We start from the raw sequence: 27612 nt of genomic DNA on the forward strand, positions 1-27612 counted from the left end.
GAAAATATGCACAATTTAGAAATAAATTTGTATCCCCAAAAAACATCGTTTGATGCCTCAAAACAATTTCGGAAGGTTTAAGACCCCGTTTTATCAAACTGGGTCTCGCTAGTAAAAATAGTCCCGTGAGTTGATTCCTCCACTTTTTCCACTCCAAATGCATTGAGATGGATGAAAGACAATATAATGATCCAATTCGGATCATACCTCCCCATTTTGGGAGGCTTTTGGTCCCCAAACGCTTTTACTGAATGAGGTGAGGAAATTTTTCCTCCACCTTATCTCCGGTGTACCATTTAGCTTTTCCTTGAAGTTTCCCCTTCAACCCAATCTACCAAAATTCTTTTTGCCCTTGTCTTGTAGTTCTGGACCTCTTCTGCAAAATTGTATCTTTTGTCAACTCTACCTGAGCGTCTGGTGCCAAATCCTCCACAGAAGGTAGGACCTGTTCCTCTTCCTGATCTAGCATGGAAGGCTCATAAAGTTTCAAATTCTCCACATTTACAAATGAGTAAATGCCCATATACGATGGTAAAATGAGTCGATAGGCATTATCACCCACCTTTTCCAATATCTCAAAGGGACCATACCTTAGAGCCTTGATTTTCTTACCAGGCCCCTGCAACCTCTCCTTGTTCAACTATAGCCATACTCTGTCTCCCACCTTGAATGATTTCTCTGTTCTATGTTGATCATGCATGGCCTTATACTTCACCTGCGACTTCTGCAGTGTTTCCTGTACCTGTAGATGGATCTGCTTGATCTTCTCTATAAATTTTTCAGCCCTCAAAGCATCTCCTGTAATGTCTTCCTTCACTCCTCCTTGCTGCCCATATGCAATATCCAAAGGTGAAGGTGGCAAATATCCAAAACAAGTTTCAAATGGGGACTTTCCTGTAGAAGTGTGGATTTCTCTATTATAAGAATGTTGTATATATACCATATTTTCATCCTAGGTCTTTGGATGCTTCTGGTTGTAACCCCTCAGAAGCTACACCAAATTCCTATTGACTACTTTTGTCTGCCCATCTGTCTGTGGATGGAATGTTGTAGATCTCTTCAACTTCGTGTCCATCTTCTCCCACAATGTAGTCCAGAATGCACTGAGAAATCTTGTATCCCTGTCTGAAATGATGCTCCTTGGTATCCAAAAGTGTACCCAGACCTGTCCAAAGAACAAGTTTATTGCTTCTTGTCCATTGATGGTCTTTTTACAGGGCATCAGAACACACATCTTGTTGAACCTGTCAACTACCACGAACAAGTAGTCATGTCCCTTCCTGGTTGTCAGTAAACCTCCCACAAAGTCCATGGAAATGTTTTCCCAAGGACAAACAGGTACGGGTAAGGGATGATACAGACCTTGTTTCCTGTTGCTAGGCTTGTTGGTACAACAAAACATGCATCCTCTTATGAACCTAGTTACTTGTTCTTGCATCTTGGGCCAATACACATAACTCTACAGGTTAGCCATGTCTTCCCTACACCAAAGTGCTCTGCAACCTTGGAGGTGTGAGCCTCTCTAATTAGCTGTAAATTCTCACCTTTAGGAACACATAGCTTATCCAGGCTATAAAGTAACCCATCATGGAGATGGTAGTCAATAGTTTTGTCGCCATCATGCACATGAATATGACTCTGCAATTGCTGATACACCTCCTTGAAGTCCTCATCTTCTAAATATGCCTCTTTATATGCATCATGTGTGAATGGCTCCAAGTGCATAAGGGTCCCCAAAGCTGTAATCTTTGATGTGGGTGTTCTTGAAAGCATATCAGCTAACTTGTTTATGTTTCCCTTCTTATACTTGATCACCAAATGAAACTGTTGTAAAAACCCCATCCACTTGTAGTGCCTGGTTTTTTGTAGCTTATTTTGGGCCTGCAGGTACTGTAACAATTGGTGATCTGTGTGGATTATTGTTTCCTTTCCCATCAGATAGTGCTTCCACTTCTTCATAGCTTGCACCATGGCATAGAGTGTAGAAAATCATGCAGATTCAAGAGTTAATGCAATTTTCTAAAGCAAGAGACAAGAATCTACTTCTACTCTTTACAACGGAAGCCCATAAACATCGAGCAAACAATAATCAATAGAGGAAGAGAATCAAAGGCACATAACACAATAAATATCTGGGGAAAGCCACAACTCAAAACCCCACTATCTGTTTTGTATTAATCCGGAAAATCAAGATGAAATTACAATGCTTGTTCTCTCTAGAACAATCCCAACACTCAGCAAATTCAATCTCCAACTCATAAGCAAGATCAAGGTCAAAGCTTAGCCAATTCACAAGCTCTCCAAGTCTCTATTCCAATGTGTAATTCCTATGAAGGATAACTTGTATTTAAAGGGAAATAAAGCCTCTAAAAATAGTGCAATCCCTCAAGGATCAGTTCCTGATTGCATGCACTATTAGTGCAACTCAGAAAAATCTAAAACAAATAGTACACTATCCCTACACTCTAGTCTCAACTAGGTCTTTCTCAGAATCGACATGCATGAGTTTCTAATGAGTAAATATTCAGTTAACTAGAGTAGCATTGGTGGAGTTCATTAGTGTCACCATTGACTGTTAACTCACTATTAGTTCTCTCAATCAGTTTGAGAACTAATTTAACTGAACTGACTCATGAAACTGAGTCTTCTATTTTACAACTCACAATTAACTCACACTAGAATCCACAAAGTAGGGAGAACATATACATGAATTCCAAAATACTTCCAACTCGAATTTCTTAAGTTAAGTGAGTTTAATAAACTTAATTTAACTATTTTAAGTTGTTATGAGAATATAATTTGAATTTAATTCAAGGAAAAATTAAACTAGAATTTCTTGTTGCCATTTCTCAACATAGAGCTCCTAAGAACTGCCCCATGAAATACTTCATAATGGTAGAAAATGGGCCTTCCTCCTTGAATCAAGACAACTCCCATAACATACCCACTCGCATCTATCTCCACTTCAAAGGGTCGTTACAAGTTTGGTAATACCAGAACTGGTGCTTCACTGATGTTCTTCTTTAACTCATTGAAATCCTTCTGCTGCAATTTTCCCCACTGGAAACTCTTTCCACTTGCTGTTATGGCATGGAACAGTGTTTGCGACCGCTGAAAACGAGGCTAGCAATTTCCTCAGGTACTGTGCTACTCCAATGAAACTCCTAACCTTAATAACAGTAGTAGGCATCAGCCATTTCATGATGGCCTCCATAATTAGGGGAATTTTGAGGTCTAAAATGGGCCTCCTAAGGAAATTATGAAATAATAGGGGAAATAATAAAATAAGATTACATTACATCATTAAATTTTAGAGGGAAAAAAGTAAAAACTATTTTTTCAACTCGTATTTTCAACTTATCTCCCTATGGGTTTACTCAAATTTTGAGTGACAACACTCATTAGATATAGAATTTAATTCCTCATTGAAGGAGTACCCATGTTGCATACTTTTGATGGTCCCTAATACATGAAAAATGAGAAATACATGAAAAAACGTGATTGCAATCACATTTTTTCATGTATTTCTAATTTTTCGTGTAGTAGGGTGCATCGAAAGTATGCAACATGGGTACTCTTGGATGAAGAATTAAATTTTTCATCCAATGAGTACTCTTGCTCGAAATTTGCGTAAAATATTAGGGAGATAAGTTGAAAATATGAGTTGAAAAAAGTAGTTTTATTATTTTATTATTTTTTAATCTTTTTACCTTTTTACTCCAAAATGGTGAATCATTCCCCATGGTTGACATCATCATCTTGAATCCTATTGGTTCTTATAATGTTTATTTTGGTTGTACATTTTTCTTAGGAGGCCCATTTTAGACTTGAAAATTCCCCTAATGCTTGGAAGGATCTATCTTCAATTCTCTTCCACCAATCACATATCCCAAATACACCAAGGACTGTTGCGCAAACTTGCACTTCTTGAGATTTACTAGCATTTGGTGCTTCTTCAATGTTTCCAACACCCGTGTCAAATTTGAAATATGCTCCTCCCAGGTAGCACTATATACCAGTATATCATCCAAATAGACAATAACAAATGAATCTATAAAAGGGTGAAATACATCATTCATTAATCTCATAAATGTAGTTGGTGCATTACATAGGCCAAATGGCATAACTAACCACTCATACAAACCCTGCTTGGTTTTGAAGGCGGTCTTCCATGTATCTTCTTCTTTGAATAGAACCTGGTGATATCCAAACTTCAAGCCCAGCTTGGTGAAATATTTTTCTGGCTACAACTTATCTAGCAGATCATCTATCCTGGGCAGGGGGTACCTATTATTGAGCATGATTTTATTCAATACCCTATAATCTATACACATCTGCCAAGTCCCATCCTTCTTTGGCACAATGATGATGGGTGACCCACATGGTGATGTACTCGGTCAAATGATACCTTGTTCCAGTAGTTGTCGTAATTGCTTCTTCACCTCACTTACTTTTATAACAGATTGCCTATACAACTTGTTAGTACTCCAGGAAACTCTCCTAGGTTGTAGATCGGAGATGCCTGATAACATGTAATCTTCAATATTGTTCTCTGAACTGTTGGAATAAATGATGGTTTGGATCAAGTTAGATAACCATTTCAGCTCTATTCTCACTCAAGACATGCATGAACACCCTCAACAACACAAGGCTTTAGACCACAAATGCTCAATAGTTTTTAGATTTAATGGATAGATGGAGAATACTGACAGTACCAGCAGATTGCATACATGAACATATATGAATGTCTAGCTACAGGCAGCAAATAAACTTACTGACTATACTGGCAAATGCATATATAATAACACATATAAATGGCTAGCTACAGGTAGCAAAGAAGCTTGCTAATCTAATATAGCAAAGTAGAGATAAGATGACAATTATCTGGCCTCACACACATAGAAAACCTGAACAAACTGTTCAAGTGAAAGCATAGAAAAACATAAAGGGAATGGACATTGAACATCTAATGGCAAAAGAAGCTTATATTTCTTAGAATGAAGATGAGAAGCTTGAAGGAAAAGAGGAGAAACAGTCTCCAAAATTTGAACCCTTGTTACATCTAGTTTTCTGCCTTTTATAGGCCCTTTACAATGCTCCTGAGCTTTCTAGAAGGCTCAGACTCTTAACCTTGTCTGATCTGTCCTTTAACCGTTTGATTCCCTCAATAGGCAAGCATGGCTCGGAGGTTTCTCTCTTTCTGATAGAGGAATAACCACATTCAGATATTTTGGGTGCACTGGCAGGGAGCTCTCTCTTGACAGAGATGCCCACAATCTCTTTTGTTGATTTCAGCTGTGTCGCGCTATGCTACTCCATGATGTATCTGATTCGGGTTGTGTTGTGTTGTAGATGCCCATGATATTTCTGTTTCGGGCTAGTTGGGCATGCTTTGTTGCATTGTAGATGCCTCTTGGCCTCGGTTTCTCTTCAAACTGTTTAATAATGAGTGTTTTCTGTTTTACACAAAAACCACTGTAATGTTGTAAACTCCCACCAATGTTTGTTCCTTTCGGACTTTAAAAGTCCTCAAAAATGATTTATTTACCCATCGGGTCCACCCTTCGGGTCGCTGTCACCTATCGCAGATGGCCCAATCCCTTTGTTCCCTTCGTATTTTTGCAATATGGCGAAAACCTTAAAAACATGAAAAATCGGCCTTTGTGGACTTGAAAACATATATATATTTCACCTCTAAAACACGTCGAGTCTGGACTTCATCACTATCGGCGCTGCCAAGGTTCTTGTGTATTTCATTTCATAGCAGAATACACAGAAAATACATTAAAATGGCCTTCCGCGGATTTGAAAATATATCCATTTATCGCATATAATTACATCGGGTCCGGCCCATCGGGTCACACATATGCCCGTGACTAGGCCTCGTCCCTAGGTTGGCGCCGATAGCAATATTGCGATGCGATAAATCGCAATCGTGAGTCACTCGTTCCCCGGTCCTTTATACAACAAAACATGTGCTTTCCACTGATGCGACTCGCCGATCGGATCATCGGCGATCGCTGATCGGTGGTGTCATGCGCCCACCTTTCGACTCTCCCCTCTATCCTGCCGATATGTGATTTTCCACTTAGATCTAGGGCGTTGATCGGCTAGATCTAACGACTATTGTGCAATGCCTGGTTTAAGCCTGCGGTAATGGTTTTTCTATGGTTTTAGAGTGTTTTGAGCCTCCCGATAGTGTATTTCCGCCCTTCCAAGGGCTTTCCTCCCACAATCATTTCGACTTTGAACGATCCTTGAAAGGATTTTGAAGACTTTTGGGGCATACTTGGATCCTTTTTTGGATCGTTTTCCCACAAGGCTAACACTGGCTCCCTCTAGGGATGAAAGCCTCCCTGTGAGGTTTCAAGAATTGTAGATCAATGCCTTTCCTGTAAAAACGAAAATTAATTCTTCCTTCTAGTGTTCCATTGGGCATGGAGTATATTTTGTAATGAAATAAAAACTTTGAAAAACATATTTACAATAACAAGGCCTTAAAGCCTTAAACAAAATAAAGTTTCAAGAATCACCCATTTACTGGGCTGCCAAAAGTATCTTCTCCTTCCAGACTGTGCAGAATGAATGTATTGTTCTACTGAGCTTGAGTGATGACAAAAGGACCTGTCCATAAGGAGTCAAACTTGCCATGATTTCCTCTCTTTTCCTTAAATGCATCCCATTTAAGAATCCAATCACCAACTTGGAAATTGTCCACTTTTGCTTTCCTGTCAAAGGTTTCTTTGATTTTTTTTTCTGATGAGCCTTTGACTTCTCAATCAACTGCTCTCTGATCTGCTGTAGTTCAACCAGGTTATTCATTCTTCTTACCATGTGATTTTCTTCATCTTGTTCTTCTTGTAAGAACTTAGCCACAGGGAGAATCAGCTGGATGGGGAAAACAGCTTCAGCACCATAAAACAGTTTAAATGGAGAATTCCCTATGGATTTTTTAATGGTAACTCGGTCAGCCCATAGAAAAAACTTCAGCTTGGAATCCCAACTCTTTTTGTTGTCCTCTAACAGCCTTTTGATTACCCTTACCAGGCTCTTGTTAGATGATTTTGCCAGGCCATTGCCTTGAGGATAATATGAGGTAGAATGCACCACTTGAATGCCCATGGATTCAATCATGCCCATCAATTCTTTTTCCTTGAACACTGTTGCATTATTAGTGACTAGTTTGGTTGGGCAACCAAATCTAGTGAAAATATTCTCATTCAAGAAATTTATGACAACTTGATGATTGGAATTCTTAGGGGGTATAGCCTCAATCCTCTTGGTAAAATAATCAGTGGCTACTAAGATCCATTTGTGTTGGCCACTGGAATGTGGGTTGATCTCACCTATAAAGTCCAAGCCCCACTGTTGGAAGGGACCATTGACATGTATTGGCTTTAAGGGTAGAGATTTTAGTTGCTGTCTTCCTGCAAACCTCTGACATTTGTCACAAGCTTTTACAAAAGAAAACACATCAGAGAACAAAGTAGGCCAATAATATCTAGCCCTCAAGATTTTGTGAGCTGTGGTTTTCCAATAATGATGCCCTCCACAGATGCTAGAATGAAACTGGTGTATGACCTCCAGAGATTGTTCTTTATCTAGACACCTCAAGAGGATTCCTGATGGGTCTTTCCAATAAAGCAAATTTTTATTAATGTAGAATTTGGTTGATCTGAGTTTAATGGCACGAGCTTGACTTGAGCTAAGTCCTAGCTTTTGCAAAAAATGAACTATGCTGTAATACCATTCACATGTGACTAGATTTTCAGCCAAAGACTGATCCTGCTTTTGCTCTTCTGTTGCTCCCTCTGCCTACTCATAATATGAATTTAGACCCATGGAATTTATATCTAACAAGTTGCAATTTTCTTCAGCCATAAGTTTAGCCAAGCCCTGACCTTTGACAAGCTTAGTGGGCTTCACCTCTATTTTAAACTCTATGAATTTTGCAATCCATTTAGCTCTCTTCCCATCAATATCTGGCTGCGTTAAGATATCCTTTACTGAGGATGAAGGTACATATGCAACTACTTTGGAATGCAGAATATAAATTCTGAATGCCTTTAAATACTTTGTGAGAGAATAAGCTTGTTTTTCGATAAAGTCATACCTTAGTTCAGCATCCCTTAAAGTTTTGCTGAAAAAGGCCACAAGGTGCTCTATGCCTTCAGCGTTTTTCTGCAACAGAACTGCCGCAAGTGTATCATAAGAGGCAAAAGAGAAGATACAAAACTCCTTAGTGTAATCTGGGCTGATTAGAGTGGGAGCTTCCATGATAGCTTGCTTGATGGCTTCAAAAGAGCTTCTTGAAGCATCTGTCCATTTTATTTCTGCTCCTTTCTTCAGCATGGAAGTGATGTGCTTTACAAGCTCTGCAAAGTTTGGAATGAACCTCCTTACGAAGTTAATCTTACCCAAGAAGGATTGAATGTCCCCTTTTGACCTTGGGATGGACAATGTCTGAATAGCTTAAACCCTGGCTGGATCAATCTTCACTCCTTCAGCAAAAACAATATGTCCCAGAAGTTTGCCTTCTTCTAGAGCAAACTGTGACTTCTTTGGGTTGACTGAAATTCCAAATTGTTTGCACTTTAGGAATACCTTCTTCAAATGTTGTAAATGGTCTTTGTGGCTGCTGGAGAAGACTGTTATGTCATCTATATAAATAAGGACAAATTTGTCCTTCTCTCCCATGAAGGATGTGTCCATGGCCCTCTGAAAGGTAGCGCCAGCATTCATCAGTCTGAAAGGCATCTTGGAGTACATGAAAGTGCCCCAAGGAGTAGTGAAGGTGGTCTTTTCCTAATCTTCAGGGTGTACAACAATCTGATTGTAACCTGAAAATCCATCTAAGAAAGACATGACTCTAGCCCCTGAAACTCTTTGCAGCAAGTGTTCCATCTTAGGCAGGGGATAGTTATCTTTTTTAGAGCACTTGTTTAGATTTCTGAAGTCAACACAAAGCCTGATTTCTCCATTTTTCTTTCTTACTACCACAAGGTTAGCTATCCATTTTGAATACCTTAGGGGCACTATAATTTTGGCATCTAATAGTTTCTTGATCTCTTTCTCAATCAAAGGCAATAAGAGAGGGCTGATAGGTCTTAGCTTCTGCTTAAAAGGGGTGGTATTCTTTTCCAATGGGATCTTATGTTGAATGATGTCTGCGTCATAGGTTTTAAGATTGTTGTATTCCCAGGCAAAAATGTCAGTGAATTGCCTCATAAGGGTGCAATAATTGGACTTTTGGGAAGAGGACAAATGCGTGGACAGATTTATGTTTTTTGGATGGTTTGGGCTCCCTATATTATGTTTATGAACAACAGATTCATTTTCTGTTTCAGCAGGCTTATATGGCACATCGTTTTGGTTGAAAATCTTCTCTAGAGGCACCAATCCTTTTGGTATGTGATTACTGGGTAGTTGGACGATGCTTCCTCGGCCGATCTCGCTTTTTAGCTTGGGCTGGCCGCATTCTCCCATGGCTTCATTTTCCTGATCGATGTGTGTTTCAGAAAATTCCTCCACGACTTGCAAAAATCTATTAATTTCCTCATCATCTTCAAAAACCCTCCAATATTTGACATTGTTAGGCAGAGACAGTCTGTATTTTACCTGAACTTCGTATGTCAATTTAGGAGGCAAAGGAGGAATAAACATGATAGCAGAGACAACAAGGGATTCGGCAAGCTAGTTCTTCATTCTTGGAATATAAGAAATGATGAAATCATTAAAAGAATCCTTGAGCCTCCATACCTCATCTCTGTATGCCTTCAACCTTGGATGCTTAGCTTGGAACATTTTATTTACCTGCTGAATAATGAGGTCTGTGTCTCCAAACACTTTCAGGCCTTTGATACCCATTTCTTTAGCAGCGCTTAAGCCCAGAATTAAAGCTTCGTATTCCGCAATGTTGTTTGTGACCTGAAAGGTTAATTTGAAAGATAAATGAATGTATTCCTGTGTTGGGGACACAAGGACCACACCTGCCCCTGCAGCTTCTTTAGAGAAAGCCCCATCAAAAAACATATCCCAAATCTGTGGGTTTTCTTCCTCAGCGATCTGGCAAACTGGTTTCCTGAGCTGCGTGGAGGCCAACTGAGATTCTTCAATATGAAGGATACAAGCTCCAAAATCAGTGTCGATAGCATATATGGGATGATTGGTGGGATTCTTTTCATCGCTGATTATATAAGCCAACTACGCCTCTCTGTATAATCTCTTGCTCTCACCTTCGAAAACTGGGACAGTAGCATAGGACAGATCATTTTGTAATGATCCACCTAATCTCTTGATCCAACCTCTGGAAAGTAACATGCCAAACTTGGGAGGTACATCTGCTACCACAATGTCCATCATCATGCTTTTCATAGGCAGCTGAGACAAAGTGATGGCTAGGTCCTTGATTAACCCTAGACATTTCACTTTTCTAGAGTCAAAAGAAAACAGGTCATGATAAGGCTTAGTGATGTCAAGACCCAACTCATCCATGACAGCCTTGGGCATTAGGTTATGGCTGGCTCCAGTGTCCAAAAGGCAATTGTGAAGGATTTTATCATGAATAGTCAGAGAGACATAGAATGATGGGGAGCTGTCTTCACAATTTTCAATCATTGGGCTAAGGATAATAGCTGGCTTGTCATCTTGCAGATTTACACAGTCAGTAAAGGCTTGGATGGCTTTAGGTTCAAGGACCTCAAGTATGGATGTTTTGAAGGACTCATTCTTCCCTAGTTCAATTAAAGGCATAGGTATTCTTAGCTTCTGAATTTCTGATTGAAAACTAAAAGGAGAAGGGGACTTGTCGAGGCCTCTTACCTCATGAGCTGGAGCTTTGAGGATGATGGGATCAACTTCCAGTTGTTTTTTCTTATTAGCTTGCGGTACTGTAGGGACAACAGCTCTTTGAACAGGAGTTTCCTTGGCATTATTTATCTTTGACCTTAAATTATATCTTTGCTGATCTACAGCTTGTAGAATAGCTTCACCATCCCATTCCTGGCTGATCTGGTCATTGCATAATGACTTTTCATATGCAGCTGAGGTCAAAAAGGAAGCATTGCCTTTGTCTTCTAGACAATGGATCTCATCATCTTCTTCGAACTGCTCTTCTTCCATGACTGCATTCTGAAAAGGAGCCTTCACCCTTTGGTCTTCATTTGCATTTTTGTTTCTTTGCAAAATCTACAACTGCTCATTCGTTCTTCTATATGGATTTGGATTTGGATTTCTTGGGGCAAAGGTATTAGGCATTCTTCCTTTCCCCGGTTGCTGCTCAACCTTCAATTTAGAGATTTCAGAGGCTAATGACTCGATCATTTTGGTCATTTTATCTATCTTAGGATCAGAGGATGATGAAGACTCGCCCCTCTGTCTTCTTCTATCAACATTTCCCTTGAGTTTCTCTGCAGCCATGATGTTTGATTCCACTTCCAAGGCTGCATCCTGCATGTCAGCCAAAGTAGCACATCGCCTCTCTCTCAACAGTAGGTAGAAGTTAGAATCAAAAGCACTGGCATAGGTGAGTTTAGCAGAGGTAGTAGTGGGTTTTACTTCAGCTGGAATCTTGTTGTACATACGGTTAAACCTTTTATTGAAATCAGACAACAACTCACCATTTTCTCTCTTTAAGTTTCCAAACTCAGTGTGGTAGTAGAGGAGGTCCTTTTTATCCCCCCAATGCTTTAGGAATGCATCATCTAAAGCTTCAATATCTACTATAGATCTAGGGGTTAGTTCTTTGAACCATTTTCTAGCCTCTCCATCTAGGCTTTGGACAAAGACTCTCATCCACACATCATCTTCACTAATGTCCAGATTATCAGCATAGCTATAGAATGACTCAAGATGTTCTTCAGCAGTAACACCTTCAGTCCCAGTGAACTTAGGCCTATATTTATGATATTCTCCAGTAGGCATGGCATTCAAAGGAGTGGGGAGTATTAGAGGTCCATACCTAGCAGCTATGATTCTTTCCATTTTGGTAGGTGCTTGTGGACCTGCCATAGCTATGGTAGCTAAAAGAGTACTGACAATCTGATTGATATAGGGCTGAGGAGTGACTGACAGGACTAAAGGAGTATGATGGATAGGAGGTGAGGTTTCCTTTGGGCTTAAAGCAAAAGGAGAACCTAAAGAATAAGGAGCTTTATGAATCTCTGAGAGTTTTTCTTCACTGCTAGTATTAGATGCTATACTCTCAACATGTATTTGTTCTATTACAAGCCATTCTTGTAGAGATATAGGAGATTGTTTAGGTTTTCCTGAACCTTATGCTCCTTTCTGTAATAGCTTTCTCTCTTTGATGACTTTTTTAGGATCAGGTACTGGGTCAGCGTGTAGCTTTTGAGGATTTCTCCAAGTATGCCTCACAAACTTAGCCAGAACTATGAAGTGGAGTCGCCAAATAGATGATTACAACCAAAAATATGCCCAGAATTTGTCTATCATCAAAGCTGGATCTGTGTCGTTTCCCAGGGAAGCTGAGCATTAGTTTCCTTTCCCTGGAAACGACACCAATTATGTTAGTACTCTAGGAAACTCTCCCAGGTTGTAGATCGGAGATGCTTGGTAACATGTAATCTTTAATATTGTTCTCTGAACTATTGGAATAAATGATGGTTTGGATCAAGTTAGATAACCATTTCAGCTCTATTCTCACTCAAGACATGCATGAACACCCTCAACAACACAAGGCTTTAGACCACAAATGCTCAATATTTTGTAGATTTAATGGATAGATGGAGAATACTGATAGTACCAGCAGATTGCATACATGAACATATATGAATGGCTAGCTACAGGCAGAAAATAAACTTACTGACTATACTGGCAGATGCATATATAATAACACATATAAATGGCTAGCTATAGGAAGCAAAGAAGCTTGCTAATCTAATATATCAAAGCAGAGATAAGATGACAGTTATCTGGCCTCACACACACAGAAAACCTGGAAAAACTGTTCAAGTGCAAGCGTAGAAAAACATAAAGGGAATGGACATTGAACATCTAATGGAAAAAGAAGCTTATATTTCTTAGAATGAAGATGAGAAGCTTGAAGGAAAAGAGGAGAAACAGTCTCCAAAATTTGAACCCTTGTTACATCTAGTTTTCTGCCTTTTATAGGCCCTTTACAATGCTCCTGAGCTTTCTAGAAGGCTCGGAGTCTTAACCTTGTCTGATCTATCCCTTAACCATTTGATTCCCTCAATAGGCAGGCATGGCTTGGAGGTTTTTCTCTTTCTGATAGAGGAATAACCGCATTCAGATATTTTGGGTGCACTGGCAGGGAGCTCTCTCTTGACAGAGATGCCCACAATCTCTTCTGTTGATTTCGGCTGTGTCGCGCTGTGCTGCTCCATGATGTATCTGATTCGAGCTGTGTTGTGCTGTAGATGCCCATGATATTTCTGTTTCGAGCTAGTTGGGCATGCTTTGTTGCACTGTAGATGCCTCTCAGCCTCGGTTTCTCTTCAAACTATTTAATAATGAGTGTTTTCTGTTTTACACAGAAACCACTATAATGTTGTAAACTCCCGCCAATGTTTGTTCCTTTCGGACTTTAAAAGTCCTAAAAAATGATTTATTTACCCATCGGATCCGCCCTTCAGGTTGTTATCGCCTATCGCAGATGGCCCGGTCCCTTTGTTCCCTTCATATTTTTGCAATATGGCGAAAACCTTAAAAACATGAAAAATCGACCTTTGTGGACCTGAAAACATATATATATTTCACCTCTAAAACACATCGGGTCCGGACTTCATCGCTATCGGCGCTGCCAAGGTTCCTGTGTATTTTGTTACATAGCGAAATACACAGAAAATACATTAAAATGGCCTTCTGCGGATTTGAAAATATATCCATTTATCGCATATAATTACATCGGGTCTGGCCCATCGGGTCGCACATATGCCCGTGACTAGGCCTCGTCCCTAGGTTGGCACCGATAGCGATATTGCGATGCGATAAATTGCAATCGCGAGTCGCTCGTTCCCCGGTCCTTTATACAATAGAACATGTGCTTCCCACTGATGCGACCCACTGATCCGATCATCAGTGATTGCTGATCGGCAGTGTCATGCACCCACCTTTCGACTGTCCCCTCTGTCCTGCCGATATGCAATTTTCTGCTTAGATCTGGGCCATTGATCAGCTAGATCTAACGGCTGCTGTGCGATGCCTAGTTTAAGCCTACGAAAATGGTTTTTCTATGGTTTTAGAGTGTTTTGAACCCACCGATAGTGTATTTTCGCCCTTCCAAGGGCTTTCCTCCTGCGACCATTTCGACTTTGAACGATCCTTGAAAGGATTTTGAAGACTTTTGGGGCATACTTGGATCCTTTTTTGGACCATTTGCCCACAAGGCTAACACAACCCAATATTTGGCAATGGGGAGTCTGGAAATAGCTGGATCTCGTGCTCCACTTCTCTCTTAGGGGGTAGCCCTTTAGGCTCTCGGAACACATCCCTGTATGCTTGTAACAACTATTACAATTGTTGTTTTTATTTCTTAGTACACCCCTCTAGGGATGCATTGCCTCTTATTGACTCCTCTACAGACTGATTTTCCCTTAAAAACAATAAAACATACTTCTTGTTGGAACTAATCAATTTCTTGGCTTGGTTGGCACTTACAAGTGAAATTTTTGACTTGCCTTTGTGAGCATTGATGATGAATGTGTTGACACCTAATCTTCATGATTGGGTGAATTTATGTAAATAATTAAATTAGGAATGCGAACAGTCATCGGGAGATGAACTGAACAGTCACTCCCTATTGTATATAACAAATACCTACCTAATGGAATAAGATGTATCCGTTTTTCTGCCTGATGGAGTTACTGCCTGGCCTGACATGGTATCAGAGCCAGCTCCTTGTTTTAGCTCTTATGCTCCTGTAACTCCTCTGTCTGCCATATCCCCTCTGTCCTGCCATATCCCCTCTGCCATATTCCTTTCCAGCGCTGCCTCTGTCCATAACGCATCTGTCCATATTCAAAAAAAAAAAAAAAACTGATGCCAGGCACTGCAAACTCACTATCGACCGCCCATTTTTTACTACACCTCATTATTGAACGTTGTTTTGACATTATTGAAACGTTGTGCTGCTCTTTTCATTCCATCTCAAACGTAAACGCTGTGCTGCTCTTTTCAATCCATTGAAACGCTGTATACCCTTATGCCCCCGCCTGTCCGTCAGTCGCACCATTTGCAAATCACGCCATTAGGTTGGGAGCTGGAGACTCGGCATCATTGACAACGCTGTATTTATGCTTTGATACCTTAAGCTCGTCTCTTGAATGCTTAAGCTCGTCTATTGAACGTTGTCTATATGTGAACGCTGTCTATTGAACGTTGTTCTATATGTGAACGCTGTCTATGTGAACGCTGCTCATATATGTGAACGCTGTCTATTGAAATCAGAGGAGACTACCATCTTTATTAGCCAAATCCTGGTTTACGCACAGTCCCATTCCTCTCGTTGTTTTGCGGTGGAGGATTTTGGTACCTGCGCTTGCTCTTTTCCTCTCGTTGTTTTGCGGTGGAGGATTTTGGTAGAGCAAGTGTTGCACTGACATCTTTGAGGTGTGTCCCTGCTTGACAGAGCAGCTTGTGAGCCACGGGTGTGGGGCCTTCCTGACCATGAGTTTTGTGGTCTTCTCTTTGTTCGGTGCGGACTGTCGATGAAAACAATGTGAATGTGCTTAGCGATTCTCCATATGTGACCATTTCATTGTCTCTGGGCTATATTTATCTCTTATTGAAAGTTAATGGGGATCTGATTTTCACATGGATAAAGGCCACATGGACTTTGGTGAATTTTAAACTCGTGTGAAAGGATTGGGCATCCCATGCTGTATACTGCGCATGCATTGAATGATTTTTATTGGTAGCTGTGTACATTTTTGAAAGTCATTTTCTGTCTGTGTATTGAAGTTGTGATGACAGTGATTCAATGGGTACATGAAAATCTTATGTTAGAAATTTTAGTGGACGATAATACCCTTTGAGAATGCCCTTTTGAGTACATTTTTACTGTATATTGGCAGAAGTATTTTTTTCTATCAGCAAAAGTTTTTTTTACAGAATGCATTCAATCATATCCATGGTAGGAATAGTTCTCACTGGCAAGGAGAACTATCCTGAATGGTCTCGGATGATAAAACACACCCTCATCTTCAATGAGTTGTGGAAAGGAGTGTGTGTCGGAGAAGGAGACAATGACCCAGTACAGCCTACCTCAGACAAAGAGCTTGCCATTTGGGAAAACAAGAACAGCAAAGCCTATGCATTAATCGCAGCATCTGTAAATGAAGAGGTGAGTCGCCATATTTCGTCATATTCAATTGCCTTTGAAACCTTACAAAAGCTGAAAGAACTCTATGACTCACATTCTGCACTTGAAGTTGTTCAACTCATGATTAAACTCTTCACTCTTGAACTGCAAAATAATGATCCTCTTGCTCTTGCATCTGAAGTAAAGTCTATAATGCATGATATCAATTCCACTAAGGTTGAGCTGGATATCCTTCTTATTGCTTTTCTCAAGGCACTTTACCCTACTTACTCCAATTATCTTGAGTCTTTGCAAGCAAATGGAATTCTCAAAGATATAACCTTTGACTCTCTTGTGAAAAAGTTTGCTGAAAGAGAGAAATCTTTTGGAAAGAAGACAACCCCTGAATCTTCTGAAGAGACTGTGTGCCTTTCTCATAAAGAAAAGCATCCCGCTCAAGATTCTACAAGAGGAAGAGGTAGACGAAGAGGAAGAGGAAGATATTTCAGAGGAAGGGGGGGCAGACATTCTTAAGGAGAAAAGGCAGATTTGCACTGCATTCGCTGCAAAAGAAATGGATCACATGATGCCTCTACATGCAAGCTACCATGGGACAAAATTGAGCAGAAAAGAAATCATCAGAAAGGTAAAACTGATGATACAGACAAAGTTAAAGCACCTGAATCCGCTCACTATGTTGAGGCACAATGTAACATTGGAGTAAATGAAGATTTGTTTAATGCTTCACTTGCTTCCTGGAAAAATGATTGGTTGCTTGATTCAGGAGAAACCTGTCACATGACTCATAGAAAATATTTTTTGAAGATTTTACTGACAATGTTGATGGAGCAGTATACTTTGCAGATCAATCAAAAATCAAGCCATCAGGGCTTGGCACAATCAGGCTTAAACTGCCTGGTCTTCCAGACTTTCTTCTGGATCATGTTCTATATCTCCCACAGCTCAAGAGAAACTTGTTGTCCTTGGTCCACATCCGCCAGCAAGGTCACTCCATTCATATGTTTGATGGCAAGCTTGAGGTAAGAAAAGCATCTGACCACTCACTTGTCATGAGGGGAATAGAAGAAGAAAGGCTTCTCAAACTGCAAGGAACCTCTGCTCATGCACAAAATTTCTCATATATTTCTCATCATGAAGAAGGTACACTTCCATCAAGTTTATCATGGCATGCTAGATTTGGACATTTAAACTATGACAGTCTCCGCTTATTGAAGAAAAATGGTGTCGCTGGTTTGCCTACAATTCCTAGGAAACTTAAGCAATGTGATGCTTGCATTCTAGGAAAGCATAGCAAACAGTATTTTCATGATTCACATTCAAGAGCACATAGGAAGCTTGAACTCATTCATTCAGATTTATGTGGTCCAATGCCTGTTCCTTCTGCAAATGGAAATAAATATATCATGACATTTATTGATGACTACACCAGAATGTGTTGGGTTTATTTATTGAAGAACAAATCTGATGCTTTTCAAACATTCAAGAATTTTCATAAATGGATTGAAAATGATGCACAATCTCATATTGGGTCTATTCGCACTGATAATGGAAAAGAATACACATCAAATGAATTTGAAAACTATCTTCGCCAACATGGGATCGAACATCAAACAACTGTGCCTTATAATCCCCAACAAAATGGTGTAGCTGAAAGAATGAATAGAACAATCTTGAATATGGTACGATCCATGATTTTCTTCAAAAATGTAAAGATAATGTTTTCGGCTGATGCTGTTCTATGTGCTGCATATATAAAGAATAGATGTCCATCTAATGCTATAAGAAACAAGACTCCTTATGAATTGTGGTATGGACATGTTCCTTCGGTAAAACATCTCAGGGTCTTTGGTTCCACCTGTTATGCTTTGATACCTAAGGTACATAGAAACAAACTTGGTGCTAGAAGTCGTAAGTGTATCTTCCTGGGGTATTCAAACACCTCCAAAGCATACCGCCTCTATGATGAAGTAAATAAAAAGTTTGTTGTATCTAGAGATGTAATTTTTCTTGAATCATCCAAATCTGACAATGTTGTTGAGCGGCAACTTGATCGCTTGGATAGATTCACAAAAACAAAATCATTTCAAGAATTTGATAATCATATTCCACATCTTGAAGGGGGGATTCCTATTCTAGATCAACATGTGGAATCTTCTTCTGAAGAACACTCTCCCCCGAATGAAACTCCAACAATGGATGATGCTTTAAGTGATGTAATTGATAGAATTGGGAGACTCAATCTTGATTCAGTCCCAACTCAATCAACAGAGCAGTCTGGAATATCTCAGAAAGGTCCCCCAAAGTGGCTGACGAAGACACTTGAAAGTGTTCATCCTGATGAAATTGGAAAAACAGGAACCAGAAATTCAAACCGGCAAAATGGAGGTGATGTAGATGATTCTAATTCACCTGTTGATATGGATGTTTCTTATGATTGTGAATTAAACTTGTCTACAGATTTTGAACCAACTTCCTTTAAAGAAGCTGCTTCTCATGATGAATGGAAAGAAGCGATGCAAAAGGAGTATGATGCCCTCATAAAGAACGGAACTTGGAAGCTGGTTGATCCTCCATTTGGAACCAAACCAATTGGCTGCAAGTGGGTCTACAAGAACAAGTACAAAGCTGATGGCTAACTTGACAAGCACAAATCTAGGCTTGTGGCAAAAGGTTTTGCACAGAAGGAAGGGGTCGATTATGAGGAAACTTTTGCCCCCACAGCAAAATGGGCCACCATCCGGACACTCTTTGCACTAGCAGCTCAGAACAGTTGGAAAGTTCATCAAATGGATGTAAAAACTGCTTTCTTGAATGGAGATCTAAACGAGAATGTTTTTATGTCCCAGCCTGAAGGATTTGCTGTGAAAGGACATGAACATAAAGTATGAAAACTTGTGAAGTCCTTGTATGGCCTGAAACAAGCACCGCGAGCCTGGTATGAAAAACTAGCTGAGCATCTTCTGAAACTCAATTTCAATCATTTTGATCTTGATGATGCAACTTTATTTGTCAAGAAAGTTGGAAAAACAGTTGTATATCTTGTGGTATATGTAGATGATCTTTTAATGACAGGGAACAATGAAAGCTACATTGCATCCATAAAGAAGGAATTGGGAAAAAGTTTTGAAATGACTGATTTGGGCTATGTTCATTACTATCTTGGCATTGAAGTAACCCAACATCCAAAGTCCATATTTCTTTCTCAAAAGAAATACATTGGAGATTTGTTGAACAGGTTTGGCATGACAGAGTGCAATCCTCTTACTACTCCAATGGAACAAAACTTGAAGCTCACATCTATTGAAGGAAAGGAATTTGAGGATGCAACAAAGTATAGACAGCTTGTAGGAAGTCTCAACTACCTAACTACCACCAGACCAGACATTTCATTTGCTGTTGGAATCCTCTCTAGGTTTATGCAAAAGCCTTGTGAGGGACATTGGTCTGCTGCAAAAAGAGTTCTAAAGTACTTGAAGGGAACTCAAGACTTTGGAATCAAGTACACACAGGTGGATGACTTCAGCTTGATCAGATACTCTGATTCAGACTTCGATGGAGACAAAGAAACTGGGGTATCTACTTCAGGATATGCTATGAGTCTTGGATCAGGAGCTGTCTCCTGGAGATCACGCAAACAATCAGTTCCAATAGATTCCACAACAGAAGCAAAATACGTGGTAGCAGCTGAAGCAACAAAAGAAATTGTGTGGCTCAGGAAAATTCTTGAAGATTTGCAGGTAAAACAAGTACAATCAACTCCACTCATGATTGACAACACCTCTGCAATAAAGTTGGCCAAGAACCCAAAGTTCCATGATCGAACAAAGCACATCAATACTAAATATCATCTGATTCGACATCATGTTGAGGCCAAAACAATCCATCTCCGTCATTGTTCCACAAATGAGCAAATTGCAAACATCTTCACCAAAGCGCTTGGAAGGGAAAAGCTTGAACGATTCAGAATGATGCTTGGACTCACCAACATCCCTTCAGATTAAGGGGGGGAATGTTGACACCTAATCTTCATGATTGGGTGAATTTATGTAAATAATTAAATTAGGAATGTGAACAGTCATCGGGAGATGAACTGAACAGTCACTCCCTATTGTATATAACAAAGACCTACCTAATGGAATAAGATGAATCAGTTTTTCTGCCTGATGGAGTTACTGCCTGGCCTGACAGAATGATTTTCCATCCTTGATGAGCTAGTACTTGTTATCTCTCCTCATGAATATTGCATCATGCATGTACATGTATGGACTCCCAAACACGACTCCACATACATCAAGGGGAACCACATCCAGATCTACTTCATTAATAAAATTAGCATTGATAGCAAATCTAATTTTACACTATTTTGTTACCTTCAACTTTGCATCCTTATGTACCCATCCTAGTGGATATGGGTTTGGATGATCATGAACTTCCAACCCCAACTTCTTGACTAGATTTGCTGCAATGATTTTTCCTGCGATCCTGAGTCAAACAGAGCATCAATCTTCGTCTTCTTGACCTGTATCTTTACATGGAAGAGTTTGGTCATTTCTTTCTCTTCCTGTTGTTGAAGGCTACTCAAATTCACCTCCTTCTGCACTGACGTACAGACAATCTTCTCATCCACGTCTGAGCTGCTTTCAACTTGGTTGCTCGAATCAGTGGCCATGAGATTCTTCTTCTTATTATCTTTCTTCTTGTTCTTCGGGTTTAGCTCTGGATGTAACTTCCAACATTTCTCCTCTATATGGCCATCAATGTTGCAGTGGTTGCTAGGATCTTTGCATTGATGTGTTGTGGCTACCGTCTTTCCCCCTTTTTTCTTCTTATTCCCATCCTTAGAAGCGTCTTGTTGGCCCTTTTGCTTCGATCCACTTGATTGTGCTCTTTTCAGGCCTATGTTTTCCAGGCACTATGCCTGTACACAAGCCTCATCCACCGTTTTTGGCTTGAACAACATCACTTTCTCACGCAGATGGCGGTGCAGACCCCCCAAATACTTGAGGAGTACATTTGAGTTCTTTGGAGAGATACCCAACATTATAACCATCCTTTTTATTTATGTGGTGTACTCTTGCACGCTTTGGTCCAGCTTTTGCCTGAAGTAATGCCACCAGATGCACTGATCTTCCACGTAGCCAAATGGGATAAAACTGTGACTTAATAAGGGTTTTGAAATCCTCCCACTTAGTCACTAGAGGTTCTCCCTCCAACCTCAAGGTTTCCATGTGGCTCTCCCACCAAGTCAATGCATGGCCCTCCAATTTCAGCCGCGTGAATGAGATATTTTGCCCTTTCTCAATCTTATGGACATTGAAATAAACTTCCAGTTGTTGCACCAGTGGTTCATCTTCATAGCGTCGATCTTTCTGTGGTATGGCTTGATATCGACTTTTGCTTCCACTTTAAAATTAATTGTAATTAGTGCATGCATGTAAAAGTAAAGGAAGTAAAAAATTAGAGAACGACAAAATAATCTCACACACACATAATACACAAGATATGCTCCCTGGGAAATGCTTTCGGGAGAAAACCCATTTGGAAGGTGAGGTCGCTTCGCTCTCTTTCTCTATTTTGAAATATGGCTGCAGATACAAAGAAGTAATGTCTAAGGCCCGTGTGCTGCTACGGTGCACATATCCTCTCTGTGTTCTCTACCTCCTATCTCTCTTGGCTATCTTTACTCAACTATGGAACAAAATTCTCTCAAAATAATGGAATACCTCTACCTCCTAGTGGCCCGGTTATAACACAACCCGATAACCTACTAGTGGTTAATTTTGACACATCAACTCTTAACTAGAGTTAGAAAATAGACTCTTCTAGAATATTTTACACCAAAAACACATGGCTAGTCCCTTTTCCATGAATAATGGGGCTGATGCAGCATCCTGCCGAACTATAGGTGTGAAAACAGGAAGTCAACTTCTAGGTGGCATAACTTTTGCATATGAACTTCGATTGACGGATTCTTGTGCCATTGGAAATCTCTATGTGTGTAGAATAGCATGAAAAGGCACACACTTTTGTGGAAAATTTTTACTCCCAAAAAATGCCATTTGATGCCTTAAAACACTCCCAGAAGGTTTCACACCCCGTTTTTCCAAAGTGGGTCCCGCTAGTAAAAACGGTCCCGTGAGTTGATTCCTCCACTTTTCCTACTCCAAATGCATAAATATGGATGACAAACAATATAATGATCCAATTCAGATCAAACACAAACTCTGGAACCTTCATAACAGTTCACAAAACAAAAAAAATGTGGTTTTAAGATGATCACAAACTTTGGAACTATCACAACAATTCCTCGAACAATTCCAAATATGGAAGTTCTCAATCAACTCAATTCTGACTCAGGCTCGCTTGACATCTCGAACTCGAACCTATAGCATACCATCAATAATTCCCCCCTTGTCGGATATAGGGTGAGAATTATTCTTCATCACTGCAAGGCTGGTCATCACTCTCGAACATATCCTTCGGTATGACCTGTAAATCTTCTTGGTTGTTTTCGTCCAATCCCAAGAAGCAATCCATCCGAAATTTACCTTCTCTCTTGCAGTAGTCTTCTTTCTGGAACATCTATTTGTATGATGATTTCGCTTTCCACAATTCTCACATGGGTGAAGATCAAAACACCGATCTTTCACATGTCCAACTCTGTTACACTGTTGGCATCTATCAACTTGTTCTGGAACAACACCATCCAGAAATCTAGCACTTCGGAATTGTATCGGTTTAGAAAAATCTGGAATGTGAAAAGATACATCCAGAATATCCTTGTTGTAACCCAAACCAGTTCTGTGTTTATTGTGTGTAATCTCTTCCCATGGTCTTATAAAAGTTTTGGTAACGACATGCTTCACATCTATATGAAAATGAATCTCGAATACATTTGTTGCACCCAATTTTTCACCTAAAATGTATTTACAAATATGATTAAACTTTGATTGTTGATGAGAGTCAAGATCAAAAAGAAAATTATGAACAAAAAGAAGTTCAAAATCACAATGCTTCTGCTGAAGTTCATCTCTCTGGAATTGAGATTCGAGTTGCAAAAACTTGATTTTCTCTTGTGCATTTTGCAAACAACTTCTAATGTCAGACATGGTTTCTTTACTGATTTGGACACTATTATGAAACGTAGATGACATTAAACTATTTAATAATTGTAACAAATCATCGAGTTTGGAAATGTTCTCCAGCAATCAACTTTGAAAAAAGGGGTGTTAGCTACCACTGAGAATGCACCCATTTACAATGAAAATTCAAGAATAAAAAGATGAATAATGTTATATAGCTGCAACTACACAATTAGGAACTTTTATCTTTGCTCCATACAATGAACACCATGAAAACTCAAATTTGTTGTGAGTTATATCTAATATGCATGAGTTGCAAATTTATCAAATAGTGACATGTTGAGGGTCACCAACCCATGGAAATGAAAATCATATTCACAACTTGCACCGAAATCATGTTCACAACCTCCAAAATACTGAAAACATGTTTACTCGACAATGCATTTATCCAATCTCAAACATAATCTTCTTGACAGTCAACCCTTCAAACAAAAACTTATTATTTTCATGACTTCTTCTACTCCGGAAAGCGTGTATTTGGTTTATAAAATCATTTGTTTAATCTGTCATTTGGTCAACAGATATCTTATACACAAATCAAAGAATAAAGAAGGTAAAATCGACTTCTAGATATGTAGTGATTGCAGAATTATTTTTCCACTCTTCGACTTTTTCAAATTTATTTAAATTTACTCAATTAAAAAATTTGGTACCTTTGTTTCATTGCTCTCGGTCGACACTTTGCATTTGCATGAATTTGTTTGATAGTGAATTGAGATGAAAACATCTCGACTAGACTGCGAAATTCCCAAATGGAGATAAATTAATCACTCGTTGCTCCTCTCCCGATGCTTCTCGTCTTATTTGTGTTTGTTTTCTCTGTGGATGAATGACTTGACATTTTTTTTACTACAGTAAGCCCCCACTCCAAGGCCTAAGTACGGGATTCCATAGTGCCTCCCATCACAGGATTTGACATCCGAAGGAGTGGAGAGACGGCCGACTTCCCCCTTGCAACAACACTAGACTATTCAAAACACCAAGTAACAACTGCCAAATGATGGTGATGGCCTTAACTAAATTTGAGCAACTATATTGAATCTTTAATAAAAAATGGTGAATAGTTCAGATAAACAACAACAAATTATATTGTGAGATGCAAATTTCTTTAAATCACGTAGCTATACTCAAATAGTAATAACTCTTTTCTAGAGCTCCAGGGAACAACACATTTTCTTCTAAGCGTTTGGTTTTCCGAAAGTTGTAAGGCAATCAAATTGGAAACCAAATAAAATGTATATAAATGATCTCAAACAATGATGTACAATGTGTACATTTTAATACATATAGGAAACAATTGAATTAGTTCCTAGGTGTTATGGGACTCCAATAACTACCAAAACTAACCCAAACTTAATCACGAGGATTAGCTATCTAACATATGCCTTCAAGGAAGGTAACACGACCAACATTTCACCCACCATTAAGATGGATATTTCAGTTACAATTGGCATTGTCAAAAACATACTTATGGGAGCTGGTTGTTGTCCATAATAGGTTTCGGCTTACAAAGCAGTCCTCCATAACCGGAAATCCCTAAAGAGAATGGTGGGCGAGGGCACTCCCTTTCTTTGTTTTCAGCTAGAGGCGAGTTGACTGAACCTACCTCTCTCCACCGACAACTAATTGCGAGTTGACCAAAAAGCCTTCCCGAGTGGACCCACCCCTCGATCCTAAAGCCAAAGGCACTCTTAAATTCAGGAGAAGAGACACCTTCTATCATCTTTAAGATCCCATTCAGTCACTTTATTATATACGTAATATTGCTAGTGAATTGAAAAATAAAATAGACCTGTCCAAAATTCCCAGCCTCCCCAGGTTGAGTGCCTTTCAGCCCTCCCGAAGTAGGTACATAAAAGTAGATAGATAGATCAGATAAACAGATAGATAGAGACTTATTATGAATGACAAGTGGAGAGAGGTAGATGGAGATGGATGGGCACAACTGAACTAGATACAAAGATATGGATACAGAAGGATAGAGGCTTTTGGATGCATCTAGAGGCGAATAGATAAGGACGGATAGAGAAAACAACATAATCATAGATAGGAGATGCGATCTGTTAACTCAGGCGGTTGGCATTGGGAATTCATTAAGGCTGGCAAGAAGGAATAAGGAAGAGTTCCGGAAACATTGCAATATGGATTAGAGATCGGAATATATATAAGTATGGCCACAATTCAAGGGTGGTGAAAAAATATTTTCTTTTAGGGTCAATCTTCATTCATTATTTCTTTGACAAGGAGAGGAGTGGGGGATTCTTCTCCAACCAATTAGGTAGGGCCATCATGTGAGCCTGGGGAAAGAACTAAGAAAGAGTGGTTACCAACTGGTTGGAATGTTTGAATAGGCTATTAAGGGTCTAATACGAGTGAAGGATTCAGAAAGGTAGCCTTACACTTGAAACAAGGTGTAGCCATTTCTACCACATCATACTTTATTTAATGCTAGAATGAATCGAAGTCTCTTGCCCACCTCCCTCTCAGTAAACGCCTTCTTGGATGGATATATATAGGGAGTCATACCTGTCTCTTTCAAGGGAAGGTAGAGCCCAACATTTTTATTTTAATACAGGGTTATTTTTATTTTATTTTGATCGTGTCAAAATATTTATAGACAAGACACTACATCTCTTGCACACAGAGTGCCTCTTGGCTCAATAAAAGCATTATATATTTATTATATTATTTCAATATTTTAATATAAAAATAAAAATAATTTATTATAATTATTCAGATTATATTTTTAATTTATTAAAGAAATACGTCATAAATAAATTATTTAAAAATATAATAAAGTATCAATATAGCAAAAAAACTTGAAACTTAAATCAATAAAAAAGTACAAATACAATTAAAGTAATGTGCATTTCAAAATTTAAATGGTAGAAATTTTATTTTAATATAGAGTTATTTTTATTTTATTTTATTTTATTTTATTTTAACAATGTCAAAATATTTATGGACCAGACATTACAACATCTTTACATACTAGGCTCGAGAGTGTCTTTCGGCCCAATAAAGATATTATATATTTATTATCTTCTTTCAATATTTTTTTTTTCCAAGGAAAAAAGCGAACTTTTTTATAAGAAGTAAAAAAGTTACAAGCAGATGAGTTAACATTCTGAAATGATCTGCCTATAAAAGGCCAGCCTCCTCTAATGAGGATCATCAGCACCCCTACACCGTGCTGCTCAAAAATAAACACATACTCTCGGCCTGGACAGCCGCACCCAGAAGGAAAAACATGATCAGAAATCCGAAATCCAGCTGGGCCTCCTTTCTAGAGGAAAACGACCGAGCTGATCCCATACCGATATATAATAGCCACAGTCCGCTCTAAAAACCAGAGCATCATAGTATATAAAAAGAGAACAGTAACCCATAGTAAAAACATATGCCACCAGATATCCTATGAACAGACAGATCATCTAGTGCATATAGAAAAAAAAGTAAAACACTATGAATATGGAGGGTGATCCGACACACGGATCTTCTTTCAATATTTTAATATAAAATATAAAATTAATTTTTATAACTATCCAAATTATTTTTTTATTTATTAAAAAATATCTCATAAATAAAATATTTAAAAATGGAATAAAATATCAATATAGTAAACAATCTTGAAACTTAAATCAATAAAAAATTACAAATACAATTAAAATACATTTAAAGTAATGTGAATTTCAAAACTTAAATGGTATTTATGGAAACTTAATGTGGATCTTTGTCCCAACTTATCACAGATATTTTTAATATGTAAATAGACTTTATTATAATACCACGGACCAATATCATGGCCTATTAATACTACATATGAAAAAAACCATAACTTATAATTGTTCATGATTTTTTTAATTAATCAATTTAATTAAGATGACAAAAATAACATAATTAATTTTAAGATTCGTTTAATTTATCACTCTTACTAAAAATATTGTGAGATATTCCCAATCCTCCACCTAATAATTTTGCAATTAAATTAAAATATTAAAATCCTTATTCCAAAACAAATGAGCATTTTTACATAAATATATTATTTCTTAATTATATATATATTATTCAACTATGGGGTGCTCTGCAAGTTACTTCATGGATGGACATTGATAATCTTTTGATAGTGGGTAACTCGTTGACAGTGATCAATGGGATTTAGGGGAA

This window comes from Pinus tabuliformis, chromosome Q, assembly GCF_031772625.1.
Source record: "Pinus tabuliformis cultivar Carrire ecotype Pingquan chromosome Q, CPIR1, whole genome shotgun sequence".
Lineage (NCBI taxonomy): Eukaryota > Viridiplantae > Streptophyta > Pinopsida > Pinales > Pinaceae > Pinus > Pinus tabuliformis.